The sequence below is a fragment of the Arachis hypogaea genome, chromosome 19 (assembly GCF_003086295.3).
Source record: "Arachis hypogaea cultivar Tifrunner chromosome 19, arahy.Tifrunner.gnm2.J5K5, whole genome shotgun sequence".
Lineage (NCBI taxonomy): Eukaryota > Viridiplantae > Streptophyta > Magnoliopsida > Fabales > Fabaceae > Arachis > Arachis hypogaea.
This window is the reverse complement of record NC_092054.1, coordinates 46,799,431-46,823,278: the sequence shown is the minus strand read 5'-3', so window position 1 is coordinate 46,823,278 and position 23,848 is coordinate 46,799,431. Positions and strand designations below refer to the sequence as shown.

At 33.6% G+C, this 23,848-nt stretch overlaps 1 non-coding gene across 1 annotated transcript; it reads right to left on the bottom strand.

Annotated features, from left to right (window-relative positions):
* Nucleotides 1-18,985: 18,985 nt before the first annotated feature.
* Nucleotides 18,986-19,093, bottom strand: LOC112781015 (small nucleolar RNA R71). Its single transcript, XR_003191816.1, has one exon. It is a non-coding gene; the product is annotated as a small nucleolar RNA R71 (small nucleolar RNA).
* Between the last annotated feature and the right edge of the window lie 4,755 nt (nucleotides 19,094-23,848).

Below are 23,848 nucleotides of genomic sequence, written 5' to 3'. Positions count from 1 at the left end.
CACCCATAAAACTCAAAAACAAGGGCTGGAAATTCGAAGAATAAAATTTGGGTTACCTTAAGATTGATTCTATGGGTTTTGTAGAGCTCTCCGCGGTGAATGCGTGGCCGCAAACGGTGCGGCAATCGGAGCTCTAGATCAAAAGTTATGGTGGTTTGAAGATCAAATGAGAGAAAGAACTTGAGAGAGTGTTCTTCCCTTCATGGCCTCCATTTTCAGCGTGTGAGTGTCTCAAGTGAGGAGAGAGAGTGCTAAAAACTAGGGTTTTGGTTTATTTTAGTTGGGCCAAGGGCTCACTTTGGGTCCGGTTGGCCCGGTTTGTCCCGTTTGGTCCAATCTTGGTCCGATTTCTATAAAATTGGTACCGAAATTCTCGTCTCACTCTCCTCTATCACATTAGGCCATAAAAATAATATTTTTTGGCTTTTTAGAATAAATTCTTATTTATGGATTAATTAACCGTTAATTAACCGGGTCTTACATTTTGATTATAAAATTAGTAGGGAGGAGGATAGAACTCTTTAATTTTAAAAAGATAGATTTAATTTTAATTACAATAAAAAATGACATGTGGTATATTTTAATTGTAAAACTGGTAATAGATATAATAAATTTAGAATAAACTATTAAAATAGTACTTAAAAATTTAACGGGTTGACAAAAATAATTTTAAAAAATACAAATAACAAATAAATTCTCAAATAATTTAAAAACATGTAAAAAAAATACTAATGGACCAAATTTTTTATTTAGTAAATAATTTGTCCATTTAATTTTAATTTTGTTAGATATTTAAATAATTACTAGTATTTTTAACTGTAATAACATTACGAGAATATACATTTTTTAAAATTACAGTCCAATTTGTTCTGACAGTATAGATTATGCATGAAACAAAATATTTATAAAATTAAACTACTTTTACAAAAAAAAAAGTCGTAGGTTAACAAAAGTCTTTGACTAAGAAGACCAAGGTATCTATAGATAAAGAATCAAATAATAAGATTTTTAGTTATTATTTTTATATGAAAATATCTAATTTTTTATTAATAATTAATTTTAATATTCGTTATCTAAAATTTGAAACAATTTAACGTGTATACTTTTATATTTAATTAGGTGTTAAGTCTGTTGCACAAATAGAAATAATTAATTTTTATACTTATTATTTAAAAATAATTTTTTTATTTAAAAATACTTTTTTTTCTCTTTATGTATATAAAAATATAATTAAATATTAGCATAAAAAATTATATTGATAGTTATAAAATTAATTTAAAATTAATTTTTTTAAAATAATTGAATTTTAATTCTAACTTTTAATTATAATATTAGTATTCTCTTCAAATTATATGTAATAAATATTTGAAAGAAGAAAAATAAAAATATAGATTAAAAAGATAAGTGGTGAAAATTTAAAACTAAAAAAATATGTATATAATAATAATAATAATTTTTATTTGAATTATATTATTTTATTAATTTTGTTTTCTGTAGAATAGAAAGGTAGAAAAAATAGAGAATAAAAGAAAAGAGAAAGAAAAATAAAGATGAAAAATGAGAGTGAGAGTGAGAGTTTGTTAATTTTTGAAGAAAAAATTTTATTTTAATTGTAATAAAAAATATCATATTACATATTTTGATTTGTCAAAATTATTAATATAAAATATAAATTATATATAGAGTAAAAATGGTAGAGAGAAATAGAAAAATGGAGAGAGGTGGATGAGAGAATTTAAGAAGGAAGTTTATTGATTTTGGAAAAAATATTTTCGCTCAATCTTAATAAGAGAGTGTCATGTGACACATTTTATTATTAAATTAGATAGTAATATATAATTTAAAACGTGCATACAAAAGCAATGGGCAAAATTCGATCTCTAGGCAAAACTTCCTTTAAAAGAATATTAAAAATAAAAATATTTTATTTTTAATAATATTTATAAAAAATTACATCAAAATTTAATCTTTAAAATTTTTTAAAAACATATATTTAATATTTAATTATTTTTATTATTTTTTAAAATATTTTAAAAATTTATTTGTCATTTGTATATTTTGAAGTTATTTTTGTGAACAAAATAAATTTCTTAAATACTTAGTTTATCCTATAATTTATAAGACCTGAATTTAGATCCCTTATTGTATCCTTATGTGGTAGGCAACATTTATGAAATGATAAAGTATGATGTTTGTTCTTTAACGTATATATTTTTCTTTAAACATTAATTTTATTCCTAAGGTTTTTGATTGTGGTTAAATATGTATGAAAAACCATAAACCATATCATCAAAAACCACAAAACTAGTGGAGCCGGCGGTGCGACTTGAGGGTCTGGAGCTGTCATTCGTGCTTCCTCGTTTCTGGTTGCAGGGAGAGAAAGAATAGTGTGTTCGAGAGTGGGAATAGTCAGTTGAAGATGTAACGTTTAATTTGAGGGTTAATTTAGTAATTTTGTATTCATTGGTTGCCACATCATATTCTCTCAATGCTATCTCACTCACATTCGTTAATGATTTAGAAGAAGCGTTGTTTAATTAAAATTCAAAATATTAAAGATAAAATTAAATGTAATTAAACATTAAAGATATTTTTAAAATAAAATATAAACGTTAAAAATAAAAAAGTATATTTTTTTTCAAGAAAATAAAAGATGCAATGAAGTCATTAGCAGTGGTTTAAGTTATCCTATTTAAAAGAAACGTTAGTTAAATTTAAAATTTAGTTTTAGTGATATTATTAATTATTGAGTAACTATTTTTTTTGTTAATCGCATTGAAAATTAATATTATAGATTTTGCTTTATAGAGAGAACATATACAAGGTTTTTATTTGAGTTTCTAATTCACTATCATAAGAAATACTTTGATTCTATTTATAATGGCTGTTCAAAAATTGAAAAATCTTTTTTTTTTTTGGTGACCGAAAAATCTTAAATTGGATAGCTATGATTGAAGGCATGTAAATTACTAATGCTTAATACCCAAAAAAAAGAAAAAATTAATAATGCTTAAGAATTAACTAACAAAAAGTTCTGCTATTCTTAGTAGAATCAAAAGAGATATGTCTAAAATGAGTTCAACACTTATGTATTTATTGAATGTGTTACATTTATATAGTCCATTAGATTTTATTAGATTAAAATCAAAGACTAATATAAAAGATAAGCATTGATGTGCTCTAATAAATACAGAATATCATAATACATAAATAAATACTTTAAATGACAATACTTTAATACATAATACTTTAAATGACAACAGAATTTTTTATTTTTAAATAATTAAATATAAAATATATAAATATAAAATATCTAAATATTTTTTATATATTAAAACTAATTATTATACAAAATTTTTTTATAATATTAAAAAATTATATTAAAATAATATTTTAAATTATAACATAAAAATATAAAATAATTAAAATTTTATTTTATATTACTTGAAAAATAATTAGATTATTATATTTAAAATTTATTAATTAACTATTTTTATTAAAGATATTATTATATAATATAATATTTCATAAAAATATTTTTAAAATATAATTTATTTAAAATATTATATATAATACATTATATATATACGTAAACTATACAATCCTATATATACATAATACATGATATATATACGTAGATTATACAATCTTATATATACGTAAATTATATTTTAAAAATATTTTTATAAAAAATTATATTATATAATAATATCTTTAATAAAAGTAGTTAATTAATAAATTTTAAATATAATAATCTAATTATTTATAAAGTAATATAAAATAAAATTTAAATTATTTTATATTTTTATGTTACAGTTTAAAATATTATTTTAATATAATTTTTTAATATTATAAAAAAATTTTGTATAATAATTAATTTTAATAAATAAAAAATATTTAGATATTTTGTATTTATATATTTTATATTTAATTATTTAAGAATAAAAGATTCTGTTATCATTTAAAGTATTGTGTATTAAAGTATTATTATTTAAAGCATTTATTTATGTACTATGATATTCTGTATTTATTAGAGCCTATCAATACTCTTTTTTTATATTAGTCTTTGATTTTAATCTAATAAAATCTAATAGTCTATATAAGTATGGCACATTCAATAAACACATAAGTGTTGAGCTCATTTTAAACTCATTTTATACATGTTTCTTTTTTTATTCGATAAAATGTTTTTTTTTTTATACTAGGCCATCAACACCTTTAGTGGTAAAAAACGACGAAATAAGCTAGTATTGGTCTTCTAATTTGTTTTTTGTTGGAAGTATAAAATTAATTCCTTTGTTTTTGGTCAATGTAATTTTTAATTTTGGGCCCTTGTATAATGAATTTTGTTTTTGGACACTCTATTAAATGTATCGTGAGTGGCATAATGTTTAGAGTTGTAATGGATCAAAATAATTGGACTTCAGACATGTGTAGTAGCCTAAAATTTGAAAACAAATGTTTAAAGTAAGAACATAAAATTAGTTGGGCTTCGAGACCAAACGTTTCTTGGTATTATCTGTCTTTCTCTTCTAACTAATTATTGAGCGTTATGTTTTTGTTTTCAGCATTTTAGTGGAGGCTTTGTCTATAGTGGGGAAAGTACAATATGGATCTTGAAGGACTAGGTAAAAAAATTGAATTTGCTTTAAAAAGAGAGACCAATTTGTAAATAGCATTTTGTTGTAAAAGAAGAATAAGAAAAATTGACCCTTATTCCAAACCTGCACACTTCTTCCGCACAATTTTTAAAATTCCAGTCACTTAAACAAACTATATGTATTAATCACGACTTCCCTTAAATTTTCTTTCTTTCTTCTTAAAATAATTAAATTTTTTATATATTTTTTAATTTAATTTTAATATAATATCAGATTAAATATTTTATACATATATTTAATTATATATTATAATTAAAATATTTTTTATATTTTGTCTTAAATTTGATTATTTTATTCTATTATTTTATTTAGAGTCTCTATTTTTAAAATAAAAACTTAATTAAACGTCTTATAGATATAAATTATTTGTTAATACGTATTTTAATAATTTTTTATAGAAAATAAATTGTGACAAAAAATAATATCTTTTTCTTTAATTTTTTAATTATATTTAAATGTGAGTTTCAAAAAAGAGATTTAAAAAATGGAAAACAATTTAACTACTATAAAAAGTAAACAAAAATATTTTTATTAATCATAAAGTATTTACTTTTTTAATTTATAGATGTTCAATAAAATTTAATGTTTATTTTAATAATTTTATACAATTAAAAAATAATTAATTTAAAAAAGTGAATATAAAATAAAATAAAATAAAAATTAAATAATAATAAAATATTTTAAATGATATATTTTAATTAAAAATATAATATATGATTATGTAATATAGTTTAAAAAAAAGCGTAATATATAATAAGAAATAGCATGCCTTAATAGTGGTCAAGTTGTTTTTCATTTCTCAAATTTTCTGCTAGAATTCCAACCAGTATGATGATATAAATACTATAATGTTAAAGATAATTATATTTTTTAAGGTGTAAAAAATAAAATTAAGTAAGTGTTAGGGATTTAAATTCCGTTTTGTGTATGCAGCAATCCATTGTTTAACAATAAATTTTTAAATAGAATTCAGATTTGTGACAGATTAGTCCTTAACCTATCGGGTTATGAAATATCATGAGCAACTAAAAATAAATTAGTAAAATTAAAAAATATAAAAATTTTAAGATTATATAAAAAAAAGCAAGAAAGTTTTATATAATGATTAATTTGATCAATTTCGTCATGTAATTCCTATATATATATTTTTTTTGAGTTATATTTGAAAGAATAAATAATTCTCCTTCAGACTAGTAAAAAAAAAATATTCAAACCATTAATAAATAATATAAGATCATGTCTAATTTTAACTTATTTTTACTCGTTTTTTCTAACGTGTTTCATTATTACTTTTGCAAATAAATATAACAAAGCAAAAGAAATTAAGAAAATATTTATCGGAGTTGTACTAAAAAAACATTAAACAAAAAAAATATCTATTCATAAAATCTTTCTTTTATATTTACTTAATATATTAAAATTGGGTTTCCCCAATTAATAAAGGTGACATGTCGATCCCTCGTAATTCTGTTTTCCCTCCAAAATGAATGCAATTTTCTCTATTTTAATTTATTTTATAAAAATATCTTTATTATAATTATATTATTAGTTAATATTTAATAAATAATATATAATTGTACTAATTTAGAAACATATCTTTATTATAATTATATTAAATCAATATTTAATGCGTAACTATTGTATATAATAAAAAATTATCTTAATAATAAGTAATTTAAAAATTACCTTAAATTAAAAAAGTAAATACTTTATGATTAATAAAAGTATTTTTGTTTACTTTTTATAATAGTTAAGTTGTTTTCCATTTTTTAAGTCTCTTTTTTAAAACTCACATTCAAATATAATTAAAAAATAAAAAAATCTTATTTTTTGTCACAATTTATTTTTATCTAAAATGATTAGAATACTTATTAACAAAAAATTTATATCTATGAGATGTTTAAATAATTTTTTATTTTAAAAACAGAGATTCTGGATAAAAAAAATAGAGTAAAATAATTAAATTTAAAGACAAAATATAAAAAAATATTTTAATTATAATACATAATTAAATATATGTATAAAATATTTAATCTGATATTATATTAAAATTAAATTAAAAAATATATATAAAAAATTAATTATTTAAAAAAAAAAGAAAGAAAATTTAATTATAATTATGGGAAGATGTGATTAATAGTTTAATACATATAATTCGTTTTGGTGACTGGAGTTTTAAAAATTGTGCATAGAGGGAGGTGGAGGATTTGACATGTGTGGTGTACAGGTTTGGAATAAATGTCAATTTTCTCTATTCTTCTTTTACTACAAAATACTATTTACAATTCGGTCTATATTTTTAAAGTAAATTTAATTTTTTTATCTGGTCCTTCAAGATCCATATATTATACTTTTACCACCGAAGAACTCTCCTTTAATGGAATCGAACAGAATTTTGACCCAAGAAAAACGGATAAAAAATAGAATGTAAGGAGAGTATGTTTTTTCATTCAAACGGGCCTAACGTCCGTCAACAAAACCAAAAAAATATTGAATAATCAATAATCAAAAAGTGGACACTCACAATAGCAGAGTTTAAAAAAAAATTAGGCTAACAAAAAAATTTTAACATAAAAAATATATATAATGCATTTAGGCCATGCATTTATATTAAAATAAAATTTATAAATAAAATTATTTTTAAAGTTTGTTAGAAATATGACAAGAAATAAATAATTTTACAAAAAAATAATTTTAAAATAATATTCTTTAAATTTTGAATGACATGAGATTTTTAATAATTAATTCAAAATAGAACATTTTAATAATTTTTTTAAATATAAATAATCAAACTATTTTTGTTTTAAAGTTTACCAAATTGATCCAACACATTATATTCTGTTACAAGAGTAATTAAGATAAATAAATCTCCCGTGACTCTCTAAAAGTTCTTGGGTTAGGAATATGTAGTATAACCATAATTTAATATATTATGTGTCAAATAATTTGTTAATATTATTATTATATTTTTTTTTTGAAACAAAGAAAGCTCAACACATTAGAGTGGAGCAGGAAAGAAACATAATAAAAATAAAATAGAATAGAACACACATGAATGAACCCCGGTCATCTCCAGCAGAGCCATCAACAACTAAAAGGATCAGTACCAGACCACTCTTTGTAGCTCAAAAACGTCATTCGTTGGATGTCCTCAACACCTGCTTCTCTGTTGTTGAATATTCTGTCATTTCTCTCTATCCAAATATTCCAAATCACTGTAAAGAAACTGACTAATAACATCCGCTCCTCCTGCTTTCTGTTACACGTGTCTATCCAACTCTCAAACAATCCTTTCATGGTTCCTGGGACCACCCACTGTCTATCAAAGTATCTGAGCCAAGCACCATACCTGCCACGTTAAGTCGCATACAAGAAACAAATGATGAACATATTCCGTTTCCTCTTTACACAGGGCACACAAGCTATCATTGTGATGAAGCACTCCTATTCTGCTCAATCTTTCTTTAGTGTTTACCCTGCCAATCAGAACGAACCAGCCAAACAGCTCAATTCTCGAAGGTACCAACCCTCCCCAAATTGATCTAATGAAACTATAGCTCGTAATCTCTTCCGTGAGAGTCTCCGATTGCAACACCTGCAGAAAAGAGTTAGTAGAAAAAATTCCTTTATTATCAAATTTCCACACAATATTATCCTCTCTGCCAGTTGAAAGTCTTACTGGCCCTAATCTCGATTAACTAATTGCAGCTCCCATTGGAACAACTCTCTCCTCCAATGGAAGTCCCAGATCCAACCTATCCTATCCCAGAACCCACAGTCCCCTATCACTGATCCTTGTTGGTTTGAAATAGAGAAGAGCCTTGGAAAACTCACTTTAAGAGGACCACCTTGCACCCAATTATCTTCCCAAAACCGCGTCCGTCTTCCATTCCCTACTTCCATTGCCAGACCACTAATCAGTTTTTCTTTCACCTGTTGTTCCGCTATATTCAATTGACAGATGTCTTTCCATGGACCCCCCTTCACTGGAAGAGGATGAGTGGATAGCATAGCATTAGGGGTCAAATTATTACATGAACACACTACCTTCTTCCACAGCGGGCAATCCTCCTTTGAGAAACGCCACCACCATTTGAACAACAGCACTGAGTTTCTAAGTACTGCATCTCCTACCCCCAATCCTCCAGCCTTCTTTGGGGCCTGGACCATTTCCCACTTCACTAGAGGCATACCATAGTTACCATTCTCCTTACACCACAAAAAACTTCGCTGGAGTGCAATGAGCTTGTTAGCCACTGCCTTTGGCATCTTGTACAGACTAAGGTAATAAACCGGTAAGCTATTCAAGACCGAGTTAATGAGAACTAGTTTACCTGCTTTATTTAAAACCTTTGCTTTCCACAAGATGAGCTTCTCTTCCACCTTATCTATGATCGGCTTCCAAGTCTTTACCAACCGAGGGTTCGCCCCTAGATAGATACCGAGATACCTAATAGGTAACGCCGCTTGTTTACACCCCAGAATACCACACACATGCTCTACCCACTCCTGCTCACAATTAACCGGGATCAAGCTCGACTTATCAAAATTGATGCTCAACCCAGACATCAGCTCAAAACAGCGCAATAGCCTCTTATACTTCGCAATTATTTCTGTCTCCAGAGGGCAAAACAAGATAGTATCATCTGCGAACTGTAGATGAGACAATTCAATATGATCTCTCCCGACCAGCAACAGAGCAATGCGCCCATTCTTCACAGCTTCCCCTAACATTCTATGCAATACATCAACCACTAGCACAAACAGCAGAGGAGAGAGTGGATCCCCTTGTCTTAAGCCCCGCTCCATCTTAAACGCCTTGGAAGGTGAACCATTCACCAGGACAGACATAGAGGCCGTACTGACACACTCTTTTACCCAATTCCTTTATCTTTGCCCGAACCCCATCTTCTAAAGCACAAGATCAAAAAAGCTCTATCTAACTCTATCGTAGGCTTTCTGAAAGTCGAGTTTAATGATTACCGCTTGCTTCCGTCTCGTCTTGAGCCATTGAACCGTCTCACAAGCAATGAGGGCACCGTGATGTATCTTCCTTCCCTTCACAAAAGCACTCTGTGTCTCTCCTACCAAATCCGGCATTACTGTTCGCATTCGCCGCACTAAAACCTTGGAGATCACCTTATACACGCAACCCACCATACTAATAGGTCTGAAATCCTTTATCTCTTTAGCACCCACAAACTTCGGAGCTAGCACCACCCACGTTACATTTGCATCATTCGGTAGCTTAGTAGTTTGGAAGAAGTCCATCACTGCTGCAGTGAACTCCTGACCAATATCCTCCCAGCATTGCTTAATGAAGTTCATGTTATAGCCATCAATACTCGAGGCTTTAGAGGATTCACAGTCCCACACGGCCTGTCTAATTTCCTCCACGGGCGACATCACCTCCAAAGCTACGGCCTCTGCTCCATCAATCTGCCTTACCAACCCATCCCAAAAACCAATCCTTGGAACATACTCCTGCCGATACAGGTCCTTGTAAAACCCTCTAATTGTGACCTTTATGCGTGTTGGATTCCGCACTACCCGTCCATGACTCATCAGAGCATCAATCTTGTTATTCCGTCTTCTAGCCGAGGCAATGTTATGAAAGTATCTAGTATTTTTATCCATGTACTTAGCATGCTGCGACCTCGACATCTGCTTCCAGTGTACCTCCTTCCTATCATACCACTTCTCGCAATAACGCACCAACGCCTTCCTTCTAGCCTCCGTCGTACCATCATAAACACTTTCACTAACCATATCATCAATTTTCTTGATCTCCTCCTCAATCTTCAATCTCTTATCCATGTCCCCGAAGTTTCTTGTGCCATAGACGTAGGGGACCCGTCAAAGCCTTCAACTTACTCGTGAACTGAGCCTCTCCCAAATTTCTCCATTCATTTTTAACCATACTCAGGAAGCCCTCATGCGTAAACCAGGAATCCAGACTTCTAAATGGTCGTGGCCCCTCACCAACTCTCTTATCCTCCATAATCAACGAACAGTGGTTTGACAGCCCTCTAGGCCCACCTTTGAGTCAAACACCAGGGAATTCCTCAACCCATTCTATGTTGACCAAAATCCTATCAATCCGACTGCACGATCGACCCCTGAACCATATGAACTTTCTATTATTCAGAGGCAAATCCACCAACTGCATATCCTGTACCCAATTTTTAAACTCATCCGCTGACCCCGGAACACTAGTAGCTCCTTTCCGCTCTTCGACATGAAAAATCTCATTAAAGTCCCCAAAGAAACAGAATGGCACCTGACACAGACCCGCAATATAACTAAACTCCTCCCATACCCCTCGCTTCTCCTTTCTCTCATGCGCCCCATACACCAAACAAAAAGCACAGTTAAAATTATTTTTCATCATCACTCCTTCAACACATAACCATCTCTCCCCCTTATAACAGTTGTTGGCTTTGAACATCTCATTATCCCAAATGAGCAACAAACCTCCAGAGGCCCCTGCCGACTCCACATACTCTCATCCCACAGAACTATAACCCCAAATTCTTACAATATCAAATTTAGTAACAACATGCCTCTTAGTTTCAATCAACCCTAACAAGTTTAGCTTAAAACAGTTTTTCAAAGATTTGATCATACTCAATTTGCCGTCCCCCCTCAACCCCCTAATATTCCAACAGCTAAAAATCATTTAACAACAGTTTTACTCACCTTATTTTGAAATTTAGGCCGACTTCTCCGTGCCTTTTCTTTTTGTTTTTCCATCTTTCTCTTCACCGCTAATTCTTCATTATGCGCTTGCAAGATCGCCATAATATCTACCTCTTCATCATATAAAATAGCACCGGACTCCACTGCTAATGCCCATGTTTCCTCGTTTTCTTTCATCTGATCCAGCACCATAATTCTGTCTTCAACCGTCCCCTGCCCTGCCTTTGTCCCTGTCTCGGATTCCATATTAGCCCCCATACTTCTCTCCCCATTAGGCACCTCTTTCCTCGCATCGTTCCATGTAGCTAGTCCCGATGCATTCGGATCCGCGTACACCTTATCCGGCTTTGAACTTTGGTTGCTAGAATCAATCCCAGGCCGTCCCTCTCTGTCCAGTTCCATAAGCGTCCCTGCACGCGTCACTAGCGGCGACTCCAATTTATCTCTGTCGCGGGCACCAACACTCCTTGGATCGCAGCACTTCGCCACGGCCATGGCTTCTCGTGTGTCAGCCATCCAAGGGCCCAGTTTGACCAGCACATCACTCCTCGCAGCCGCATCCTCCAAACCGGGCACTCCTGGGCAATGTCGCATGGAGTGCAAAACCAGCACCCCTGCCTGCCTCGTACCTGCGTCAGCGTTCTTGCTTACCACCGGTACTCCAACCCGACCCGGTACTCCACTCCGCCCAGCGCACCTTAACCCTGTGGACCCTCTAACACACCCTGAGCCCATGAATCCATCCGCAGTAGGCCATTCCTTTCCACCCAACTCCTTTTTTGGTTGACCCCATCTGCTTGGCCTTTGGTACTTGGGCCACTTAACACCAAGCCCAGATCATTCTCATCTGCCTTTCCTTCCTTAATTTGGGCCTTATATGAGAAACCCAAAATATTCACACCACCTAGCTTGTATCTACATGCATCACCCCTCCTTCACAGCCGTCAAAAGCCTATGTGACCGTTCTCTCCGAACTCTCCTCCACAGACAAACCGAATCCCCCAAAATCCTCCTTACCATTACACTCAGTGCAGATATCCGAATCAATTACATTAAATGCTTTATTCAAATTTTGATATTTAAAATTTAAATAATTAAAAAGCACCTCATCAATGACACTTCTACCCTCCTCACCGCCGATGATGTTATCCTTGAAAACCTTCAGGTCTGCCGCCAGATCCCACGCCCCCACCTCGTTCAACTGACTATTACCACCACCACTAGATTTATTGATCCCAGCCCATTCAACTTGGTCCCTCATCATGCTTTCTGCATCACAAGCCTCATAATCCACTTCTTTAACATAAACATCAAACCCACTAGCACCGATTGAGATGTGTATCCATTCTTGTATGATGTTAAAGGTACGTGTGTCATCTTGAATCCGGCCAGCTCTAAAGGATGATCCTACTTCTGAGCCTATCTCACATCTAATCACGTCCCCCAAAGTCCACCCATAGCTTTAAATGTTTCTAGTGACCACACGTGTATCGGCACCCTACAGCATTCCAACCAAACCCTTCTGGTCTCACAACGATCTGACTCCTCCCATCTCCAAACTTTATGAAAAAATTATAACAGCCTATCCAACTTGAACGTGAACATCTCATCTGCATGCTCCATAGAATCAAACGTAATTAAGACCTTGAAAGCATCTAACTCACTTACTTTCACAACATGAGGCACATTTTTTCATTTTGCCCTTCTCAACGATTTATGGTCAAGAGGCTTCAAAGTGCTTCCTACTAAGCTCCGCACTAACCAGTCCATGTTTTCTGCCGCTATCGACACTTCAGTTCTCTTCATCCGTCCATTCGAATGTTGGTCAGAGACGTGCTTATCATTCGTCGTCACCTCCAAACGTGGTATCCTAGTCACCTCTTTTCCACCACGACATTCTGTACGCTCCTCCTCCTGTTGAACTCTTCGCTCCACTTGTACCCGCCGGTCCCACACCTGTTGTTGCCTGCAAAACCTAGCTTCACCGACATATACGATCTTCTCTCGTAGTCTCATATTATTCATCTGCGTAATCGCCTTCAGTGCACCGCCCTTCATGGTGTATCGGACAAAAGCAAACAGATACACCGCTCCTAGTTTACGTTTACGGGCAAGATAAATGTCATTAATTCTTCCCGTCCAACAAAACAAATGATATAATTCCTTCTTTGAAATATCCTCCGGTAGGTTATCTACAAACACAGAAAAAGACTCGCTTTCCAAGCGATGGTATTCTTCTCGATTCCAAACCCTAGGATCTCTTACGCGTGTCCCACCCCTCCTGGTGTTTCCCCCTCTCATTCTCTCACTCTCTCATTCTCTCGTTATAATAATATTATTATTATATTAAAAGATTAATATAATAAGGTCCTTAATTAAATTTAGAGGTTTATCATTATGATAGTGATCATAATAATGAAAGATAAATTTTTTATAATTTAATCTAAATTATTCTTGATCATAGAATTTTGAAAAAGATATTAATAATCCAAAAAAATTTATATATATATATATATATATATATATATATATATATATATATATATAAGATGAATATAGTAATAGAGTTTCTTTGACCTGCGACTATCATGGTAATTAAAAATGCATTTATTATACTTTAATTCTGGATGCCTAATGTACCAGGGTGCTAGTTAAATAGATATTGTGTATGGTTTAAGTACTTGTAAAATTAATGATTAGTCAATATGAAATTTGTCAACTCTCGATAAAGAGTTTGAGTTCTGTGATTATAATGACTAAACATAAATAAAACATTGCCTAAGGGGATTGAATAAATGAAGAAATAAGTTTCTTAAGTCATTCACAGTTTATTATAATAATAGTAGAAAGTTAGAGTTTGACAACTAAATTATACTCTAAGGGTTAACCAAAAGGTGAAAAGATGGAAAGAATTATATTTTGTTCTTCTCATATTCTTAGTAAAAATATATTACTTTATACTATCAAATGGTTGAGGAGTATTATTAGACGTCAACCTTGATTAATAAATTTAGTATGACTAATTTACTACCTGCTTAGTATTGAACTTATAGAATCACAGACTAACGAGTGTTATAATCTTTGCTAAAAAAATATTTAATTATTATTTTAATTTGATCAAATAAATAATTATATTATTCAAATAAAATATTATTTTATTCTTTACTAGCACCAAAAATATAATAATAATATGATAATTGAGAATATTAGATGAGAATTCAGAATAATTAGTTATTTTATTTCTAAATTTAAATTCTAAATTTAGATGAGATTCTAATTGATTCTGTTTCAAATTTGAGTTGTGATATGATTGGGTTAACTACCGATTCAGTACCGAAAAGATTCAGCCGCCAACAAAAAGGTGTCTAAAATATGTTAACGACAAAAAAGTCCCTGAATGATTTGAAAATACGATAAAAAGAACCAATAAATATTATATTTTTGTAAGTAACTAAAAAACTTTTATATTTAGTGATGAGCGGATAATTTATACGCTTTTTGACATTGTTTTTAGTATGTTTTTAGTAGGATCTAGTTACTTTTAGGGATGTTTTCATTAGTTTTTATGTTAAATTCACATTTTTGGACTTTACTATGAGATTGTGTGTTTTTCTATGATTTCAGGTATTTTCTGACTGAAATTGAGGGACTTGAGCAGAAATTAGATTCAGAGGTTGAAAAAGGACTGCTGATGCTGTTGGATTCTGACCTCCCTGCACTAAAAATAGATTTTCTGGAGCTACAGAACTCGAAATGGCACGCTTTTAATTGCGTTGGAAAGTAGACATCCAGGGCTTTCCAGCAATATATAATAGTTCATACTTTGGCTAAGAATAGATGACGTAAACTGGCGTTCAACGCCAGCTTTCTACCCAAATCTGGCGTCCAGCGCCAGAAAAGGATCCAAAACCAGAGTTGAACGCCAGAAATGGATCAAAACCTGGCGTTCAACTCCACAAATGGCCTCTGCACGTGCAACACTCAAGCTCAGCCCAAGCACACACCAAGTGGGCCCTGGAAGTGGATTTATGCATCAATTACTTACTTTTGTAAACCCTAGTAGCTAGTTTATTATAAATAGGACCTTTTACTATTGTATTAGGCATCTTTTGATCAGCTTTTGATCTTTGATCAGTTGTATGCTATCTTAGATCATGTTTTAGGGGGCTGGCCATCTCGGCCATGCCTGGACCTTTCACTTATGTAATTTTAACGGTAGAGTTTCTACACTCCATAGATTAAGGTGTGGAGCTCTGCTGTTCCTCAAAGATTAATGCAAAGTACTACTGTTTTCTATTCAATTCATCTTATTTCACTTCTAAGATATCCATTCGCACCCAAGAACATGATGAAGGTGATGATTATGTGTGACGTTCATCACCATTCTCCCCTATTAACACGTGCCTGACAAACACCTCCGTTCTACATGAAATAAGCTAGAATGAATATCTCTTAGATCTCCTAACCAGAATCTTCGTGGCGTAAGCTAGAATGATGGCGGCATTCAAGAGAATCTGGAAAGTCTAAACCTTGTCTGTGGTATTCTGAGTAGGATTCAATGATTGGATGACTGTGACGAGCTTCAAACTCGCGAGTGCTGGGCGTTAGTGACAGACGCAAAAGGAGGGTGAATCCTATTCCAGCATGATCGAGAACCGACAGATGATTAGCCGTGCTGTGACAGAGCATGTGAGCATATTTTTCACTGAGAGGAGGGATGTAGCCACTGACAACGGTGATGCCCTTGCATAAAGCCAGCCATGGAAAGGAGTAAGACTGACTGGATGAAGATAGCAGGAAAGCAGAGGTTCAGAGGAACGAAAAGCATCTCCATTCGCTTATCTGAAATTCCTACCAATGATTTACATAAGTACCTCTATCCCTATTCTATTATTTATTATTCGAAAACACCATTATCAATTTATATCTGCCTAACTGAGATTTGCAAGGTGACCATAGCTTGCTTCATACCAACAATCTCCGTGGGATTCGACCCTTACTCACGTAAGGTATTACTTGGACGACCCAGTGCACTTGCTGGTTAGTTGTATCGAAGTTGTGAACCATGGTATTGGCACCATGTTCTTGGCACCATTGCCAGGGAAAGAAAGAGCCATGAATTTTACATAATTAAAGTGTAATCACGATTACGCGTACCAAGTTGCTCACGTTGCCAGGGATTGTTCGAGCGTAGACATCACAATTTCGTGCACCAAGTTTTTGGCGCCGTTGCCGGGGATTGTTTGAGTTTGGACAACTGACGGTTCATCTTGTTGCTCAGATTAGGTAATTTTCTTTTTGTTTTCTTTTCAAAAATTTTTCAAAAATCTTTCAAAAATTTTTCTTGTGTTTTCGAAAAAAATAATATAAAAATGTTTTCAAAAATTTTATTCAAAATTTTTAAAGAATGAATTCTAGTGTTTCATGAAGCATGTGAAGCCTGGCTGGCTGTAAAGCCATGTCTAATTCCTTTGGGAATGAGTATGTCAGGCGTGTCATGTCTGAATTACATGCTGAAGCTTGGCTGGCCATTGGCCATGTCTAGTGTTTTGGACCGGAGCTTTCATTGAAAGCTTGGCTGGCTAGTGAGCCATGTCTAATTCCTGGACTGAAGCTTTAGACTAAGAATGCAAGATTCCTGGAATTCATGTTAAAAATTTTGGAATCCTTATTTTTTCTTTTTCATATACATTTCGAAAAAAATCCAAAACAATTAGAAAATCATAAAAATCAAAAACAAATTTTGTGTTTCTTGTTTGAGTCTTGAGTCATGTTATAAGTTTGGTGTCAATTGCATGTGCATCTTGCATTTTTCGAAAATTTCATGCATTCATAGTGTTCTTCATGATCTTCAAGTTGTTCTTGGTAAGTTTTCTTGTTTGATCTTGATGTTTTCTTGTTTTGCATCTTTAGTTGTTTTTCATGTGCATTTTTCATTTGTTAGAGTCTAAACATGAAAGATTTCTAAGTTTGGTGTCTTACATGTTTTCTTTGCATCAAAATTTTTTCAAAAATATGTTCTTGATGTTCATCTTGACATTCATAGCATTCTTGCATGCATTCATTGTTTTGATCTAAAAATTTCATGCATTGCATCATTTTTCTTGTTTTTCTCTCTCATCATAAAAATTTAAAAAAAAATAAAAAAAAATATCTTTCCCTTTTTCTCTCTTCAAATTCGAAAATTTGGATTGACTTTTTCAAAAATTTTTTAAAATCAAGTTGTTTCTTATGAGTCAAATCAAATTTTCAATTTGAAAATCTTATCTTTTTCAAAATCTTTTTCAAAAATCAAATCTTTTTCAAATTTCTTAGTTATTTTCGAAAATTCCAAAAATATTTTTCAAAAATCTTTTTCTTATTTTTATATCAAATTTTCGAAAATAACTTAATCAATTAATGTTTTGATTCAAAAATTTCAAGTTTGTTACTTGCTTGTTAAGAAAGATTCAAACTTTAAGTTCTAGAATCATATCTTGTGATTTCTTGTGAATCAAGTCATTAATTGAGATTTTAAAAATCAAATCTTTTTCAAAAACTAATTTCTATCATATCTTTTCAAAAAATATCTTCTTATCTTTTTCAAAAATTTGATTTCAAAATATCTTCTCTAATTTCCTAACTTCTTATCTTTTCAAAATTGGCTTTCAAAATTTGTTTCAACTAACTAACTAACTTTTTGTTTGTTTCTTAACTTTTTCAAAACTACCTAACTAACTCTCTCTCTCTCATTTTCGAAAATATCTTCCCCCTTTTTCAAAATTTCTTTTTAATTTATTAATTATTTTAATTTTTAATTTTTAAATCTTAATTTTCGAAAATTACTAACATTTTTCAAAAACTATTTTCAAAAATCACTAACTCTTTTTCAAAAATTATTTTCGAAAATTCCTTCTCTCTCATCTTATTCTATTTATTTATTCATCTACTAACATCTCATCTCACATCTCTGCCATCCTCACAGTTGTGTTTCTTCCATTATATTACATTCTTTGTCTCCCCCTCTTCTTCTACTCACACAGGGATCCCTATACTATGGTATAAAGGATCTCTATTATTATTATTATTTTTCTGTGCCCTCTTCTTTGTCATATGAGCAGGAGCAAGATAAGAATATTCTTGTTGAAGCAGATCCGGAACCTGAAAGGACTCTGAAGAGAAAATTAAAAGAAGCTAAATTACAACAATCCAGAAATAACCTTTCAGAAATTTTCGAACAGGAAGAGGAGATGGCAGCCGAAAATAATAATAATGTAAGGAAGATGCTTGGTGACTTTACTGCACCTAATTCCAATTTACATGGAAGAAGCATCTCCATTCCTGCCATTGGAGCAAACAACTTTGAGCTGAAACCTCAATTAGTTTCTCTGATGCAGCAGAACTGCAAGTTTCATGGACTTCCATCTGAAGATTCTTTTCAGTTCTTAACTGAGTTCTTGCAGATATGTGATACTGTTAAGACTAATGGAGTAGATCCTGAAGTCTACAGGCTCATGCTTTTCCCTTTTGCTGTAAGAGACAGAGCTAGATTATGGTTGGATTCTCAACCCAAAGACAGCCTGAACTCTTGGGATAAGCTGGTCACGGCTTTCTTAGCCAAGTACTTTCCTCCTCAAAAACTGAGCAAGCTTAGAGCTAATGTTCAAACCTTCAGACAGAAAGAAGGTGAATCCCTCTATGAAGCTTGGGAAAGATACAAACAGTTGACCAAAAAGTGTCCTTCTGACATGCTTTCAGAATGGACCATCCTGGATATATTCTATGATGGTTTATCTGAGCTATCAAAAATGTCACTGGACACTTCTGCAGGTGGATCCATTCACCTAAAGAAAACACCTGCAGAAGCTCAAGAACTCATTGACATGGTTGCTAATGACCAGTTCATGTACACTTCTGAAAGGAATCCTGTGAGTAATGGGACGCCTATGAAGAAGGGAGTTCTTGAAGTTGATACTCTGAATGCCATATTGGCTCAGAACAAAATATTGACTCAGCAAGTCAATATGATCTCTCAGAGTCTGCATGGAATGCAAGCTGCATCCAACAGTACTCAAGAGGCTTCTTATGAAGAAGAAGCTTATGATCCTGAGAACCCTGCAATAGCAGAGGTGAATTACTTAGGTGAACCTTATGGAAACACCTATGACTCATCATGGAGAAATCATCCAAATTTCTCATGGAAGGATCAAAAGCCTCAACAAGGCTTTAATAATGGTGGAAGAAACAGGTTTAGCAATAATAAACCTTTTCCATCATCCACTCAGCAACAGACAGAGAACTCTGAACAAAATGCTTCTAATTTAGCAAATCTAGTCTTTGATCTATCTAAGGCCACTGTGAGTTTCATGAATGAAACCAGGTCTTCCATTAGAAATTTGGAAGCACAAGTGGGCCAGCTGAGTAAAAGGATCACTGAAATCCCTCCCAGTACTCTCCCAAGCAATACAGAAGAGAACCCAAAAGGAGAGTGCAAGGCCATTGACATAAGCACCATGGCCGAACCTACAAGGGGAGTGGAGGACGTGAATCCCAAGGAGGAAGACCTCCTGGGACGTCTAGTGATCAATAAGGAGCTTCCCTCTGAGGAACCAAAGGACTCTGAGGCTCATCTAGAGACCATAGAGATTCCATTGAACCTCCTTATGCCCTTCATGAGCTCTGATGAGTATTCCTCTTCTGAAGAGAATGAGGATGTTACTAAAGAGCAAACTGCCAAGTTTCTTGGTGCAATCATGAAGCTGAATGCCAAATTATTTGGCATTGATACTTGGGAAATTGAACCTCCCTTGTTCATCAATGAACTAAGTGATCTGGATCAACTGACATTGCCTCAGAAGAGACAGGATCCTGGAAAGTTCATAATACCCTGTACCATAGGCACCATGATCTTTAAGGCTCTGTGTGACCTTGGTTCAGGAATAAACCTCATGCCCCTCTCTGTAATAGAGAAACTGGGAATCTATGGGGTGCAAGCTGCTAAAATCTCATTAGAAATGGCAGACAATTCAAGAAAACAGGCATATGGACAAGTAGAGGACGTATTAGTAAAGGCTGAAGGCCTTTACATCCCTGCTGATTTTATAGTCCTGGATACTGGAAAGGAAGAGGATGAATCCATCATCCTAGGAAGACCTTTCCTGGCCACAGCAAGAGCTGTGATTGATGTTGACAGAGGTGAACTAGTCCTTCAATGGAATGAGGACTCCCTTGTGTTTAAAACTCAAGGATCTCCCTCTGCAACCATGGAGAGGAAGCATGAAAAGCTTCTCTCAAAGCAGAGTCAACCCAAGCCTCCACAGTCAAACTCTAAGTTTGAGGCCAAAACCAAACTCTAAGTTTGGTGTTGAACTCCCATATCCAAACTCTAAGTTTGGTGTTGGAGAGTCTCAACAAAGCTCTGCACATCTGTGAGGCTCCATGAGAGCCCACTGTCAAGCTATTGACATTAAAGAAGCGCTTGTTGGGAGGCAACCCAATTTTTATTTCTCTAACTATATTTTTCTTAGTTATATGTCTTTGTAGGTTCATGATCATGCGGAGTCACAAAATAAATATAAAAATTAAAAATGGAATAAAAAACAGCAGAAGAAAAATCACACCCTGGAGGAGCATCTGTCTGGCCTTCAGCGCCAGAACAGAGCATGGTTCTGGCGCTGAACGCCCAAAATGGGCAGCTTCTGGGCGCTGAACGCCAAAACAGGCATGGTTCTGGCGTTCAACGCCAGAAATGGCACACAAATGGGCGCTGAACGCCCAAAATGGCCACCAACCTGGCGCTGAACGCCCAGAGTTGTGTGCAAAGGCATTTTTTCATGCCTAATGGGTGCAGGGATGTAAATCCTTGAAAACCTCAGGATCTGTGGACCCCACAGGATTCACTCAGGATCTGTGGACCCCACAAGATCCCCACCTACCTCCACTCACTTCTTCTCACCCCACTTTCACACAGCCCCATAAACACTCTTCCCCAAAAACCCTTTACCAATCACCTCAATCTCTCTTCCCCATCACTTATTCACCACTCACATCCATCCACTCTTCCCCATAAACCTACCTCATAAACTCCACCTACCTTCAAAATTCAAAACCAATTTCCCACCCAAACTCACCCATATGGCCGAAACCTTTCCCCCCTCCCTTCCCTATGTAAAGCCCTCCATTCTTCATCAAATTCACACAACACACCCCTCTACACCCTTCTTGGCCGAAACACTTCCCACTTTCCCTCTCCTCTATTTCTTCTTCTTCTTCATCTATTCTTTCTTTTATTGCTCGAGGGCGAGAAATATTCTAAGTTTGGTGTGGTAAAAGCATAAGCTTTTTGTTTTTCCATTACCATTGATGGCACCTAAGACCGGAGAATCCTCTAGAAAGGGGAAAGGGAAGATAAAAGCTTCCACATCCGAGTCATGGGAGATGGAAAGGTTCATCTCCAAAGCCCATCAAGACTACTTCTATGATGTTGTGGCCAAGAAGAAGGTGATCACCAAGGTCCCTTTCAAACTCAAAAGAAATGAGTATCCGGAGATCCGACATGAAATTCAAAGAAGAGGTTGGGAAGTTCTAACAAATCCCATCCAACAAGTCGGCATCCTAATGGTTCAAGAGTTCTATGCTAATGCATGGATCACCAAGAACCATGATCAAAGTAAGAACCCGGATCCAAAGAACTATGTTACAATGGTTCGAGGGAAATACTTAGATTTTAGTCCGGAAAATGTGAGGTTGGCGTTCAACTTGCCAAACATGGAAGAGAACGCATGCCCCTACACAAGGAGAGTCAACTTTGATCAAAGGTTGGACCAAGTCCTTATGGACATATGTGTAGAAGAAGCTCAATGGAAGGTTGACTCCAAAGGCAAGCCGGTTCAACTAAGAAGATTGGACCTCAAGCCTATAGCTAGAGGATGGTTGGAGTTCATTCAATGCTCAATCATTCCCACTAGCAACCGGTCTGAAGTTACTATAGACCGGGCCATCATGATCCATAGCATCATGATTGGAGAAGAGGTGGAAGTTCATGAGATTATACCTCAAGAACTCTACAAGGTGGCTGACAAGTCTTCCACTATGGCAAGGTTAGCCTTTCCTCACCTCATTTGCCGCCTATGCAATTCAGCTGGGATTGACATAGAGGGAGATATCCTCATCAAAGAGGACAAGCCCATCACTAAGAAAAAGATGGAGCAAGCAAGAGAGCCCATCCATGGAGCTCAAGAGGCGCAAGAAGCTCATTTCCATGAGATCCCTGAGATGCCTCAAATGCACTTTCCTCCACAAAATTATTGGGAGCAAATCAGCACCTCCCTAGGAGAATTGAGTTCCAATATGGGACAACTAAGGGTGGAACATCAAGAGCACTCCATCATGCTTCATGAAATAAGAGAAGATCAAAAAGCAATGAGGGAGGAGCAACAAAGACAAGGAAGAAACATAGAAGAGCTTAAGGACATCATTGGTTCCTCAAGAAGGAAACGCCACCATCACTAAGGTGGATTCATTCCTTGTTCTTATTTCTTCTGTTTTTCGTTTTCTATGTTATGTGCTTATCTATGTTTGTGTCTTCATTACATGATCATTAGTAGTTAGTAACTTTGTCTTAAAGTTATAAATGTCCTATGAATCCATCACCTCTCTTAAATGAAAAATGTTTTAATTCAAAAGAACAAGAAGTACATGAGTTTCGAATTTATCCTTGAACTTAGCCTAATTATATTGATGTGGTGACAATGCTTCTTGTTTTCTGAATGTATGCTTGAACAGTGCATATGTCTTTTGAAGTTGTTGTTTAAGAATGTTAAATATGTTGGCTCTTGAAAGAATGATGACTAGGAGACATGTTATTTGATAATCTGAAAAATCATAAAAATGATTCTTGAAGCAAGAAAAAGTAGCAAAGAACAAAGCTTGCAGAAAAAAAAATATAGGCGAAAAAAATATAGAAAGAAAAAGAAAAAGCAAGCAGAAAAAGCCAAAGCTCTTAAAACCAAGAGGCAAGAGCAAAAAGACAATAACCCTTAAAACCAAAAGGCAAGGGAAATAAAAAGGATCCCAAGGCTTTGAGCATCAGTGGATAGGAGGGCCTAAAGGAATAAAATCCTGGTCTAAGCGGCTAAACTAAGTTGTCCCTAACCATGTGCTTGTGGCGTGTAGGTGTCAAGTGAAAACTTGAGACTGAGCGGTTAAAGTCAAGGTCCAAAGCAAAAAAAGAGTGTGCTTAAGAACCCTGGACACCTCTAATTGGGGACTTTAGCAAAGCTGAGTCACAATCTGAAAAGGTTCACCCAATTATGTGTCTGTGGCATTTATGTATCCGGTGGTAATACTGGAAAACAAAGTGCTTAGGGCCACGGCCAAGACTCATAAAGAAGCTGTGTTCAAGAATCATCATACTGAACTAGGAGAATCAATAACACTATCTGAACTCTGAGTTCCTATAGATGCCAATCATTCTGAACCCCAATGGATAAAGTGAGATGCCAAAACTA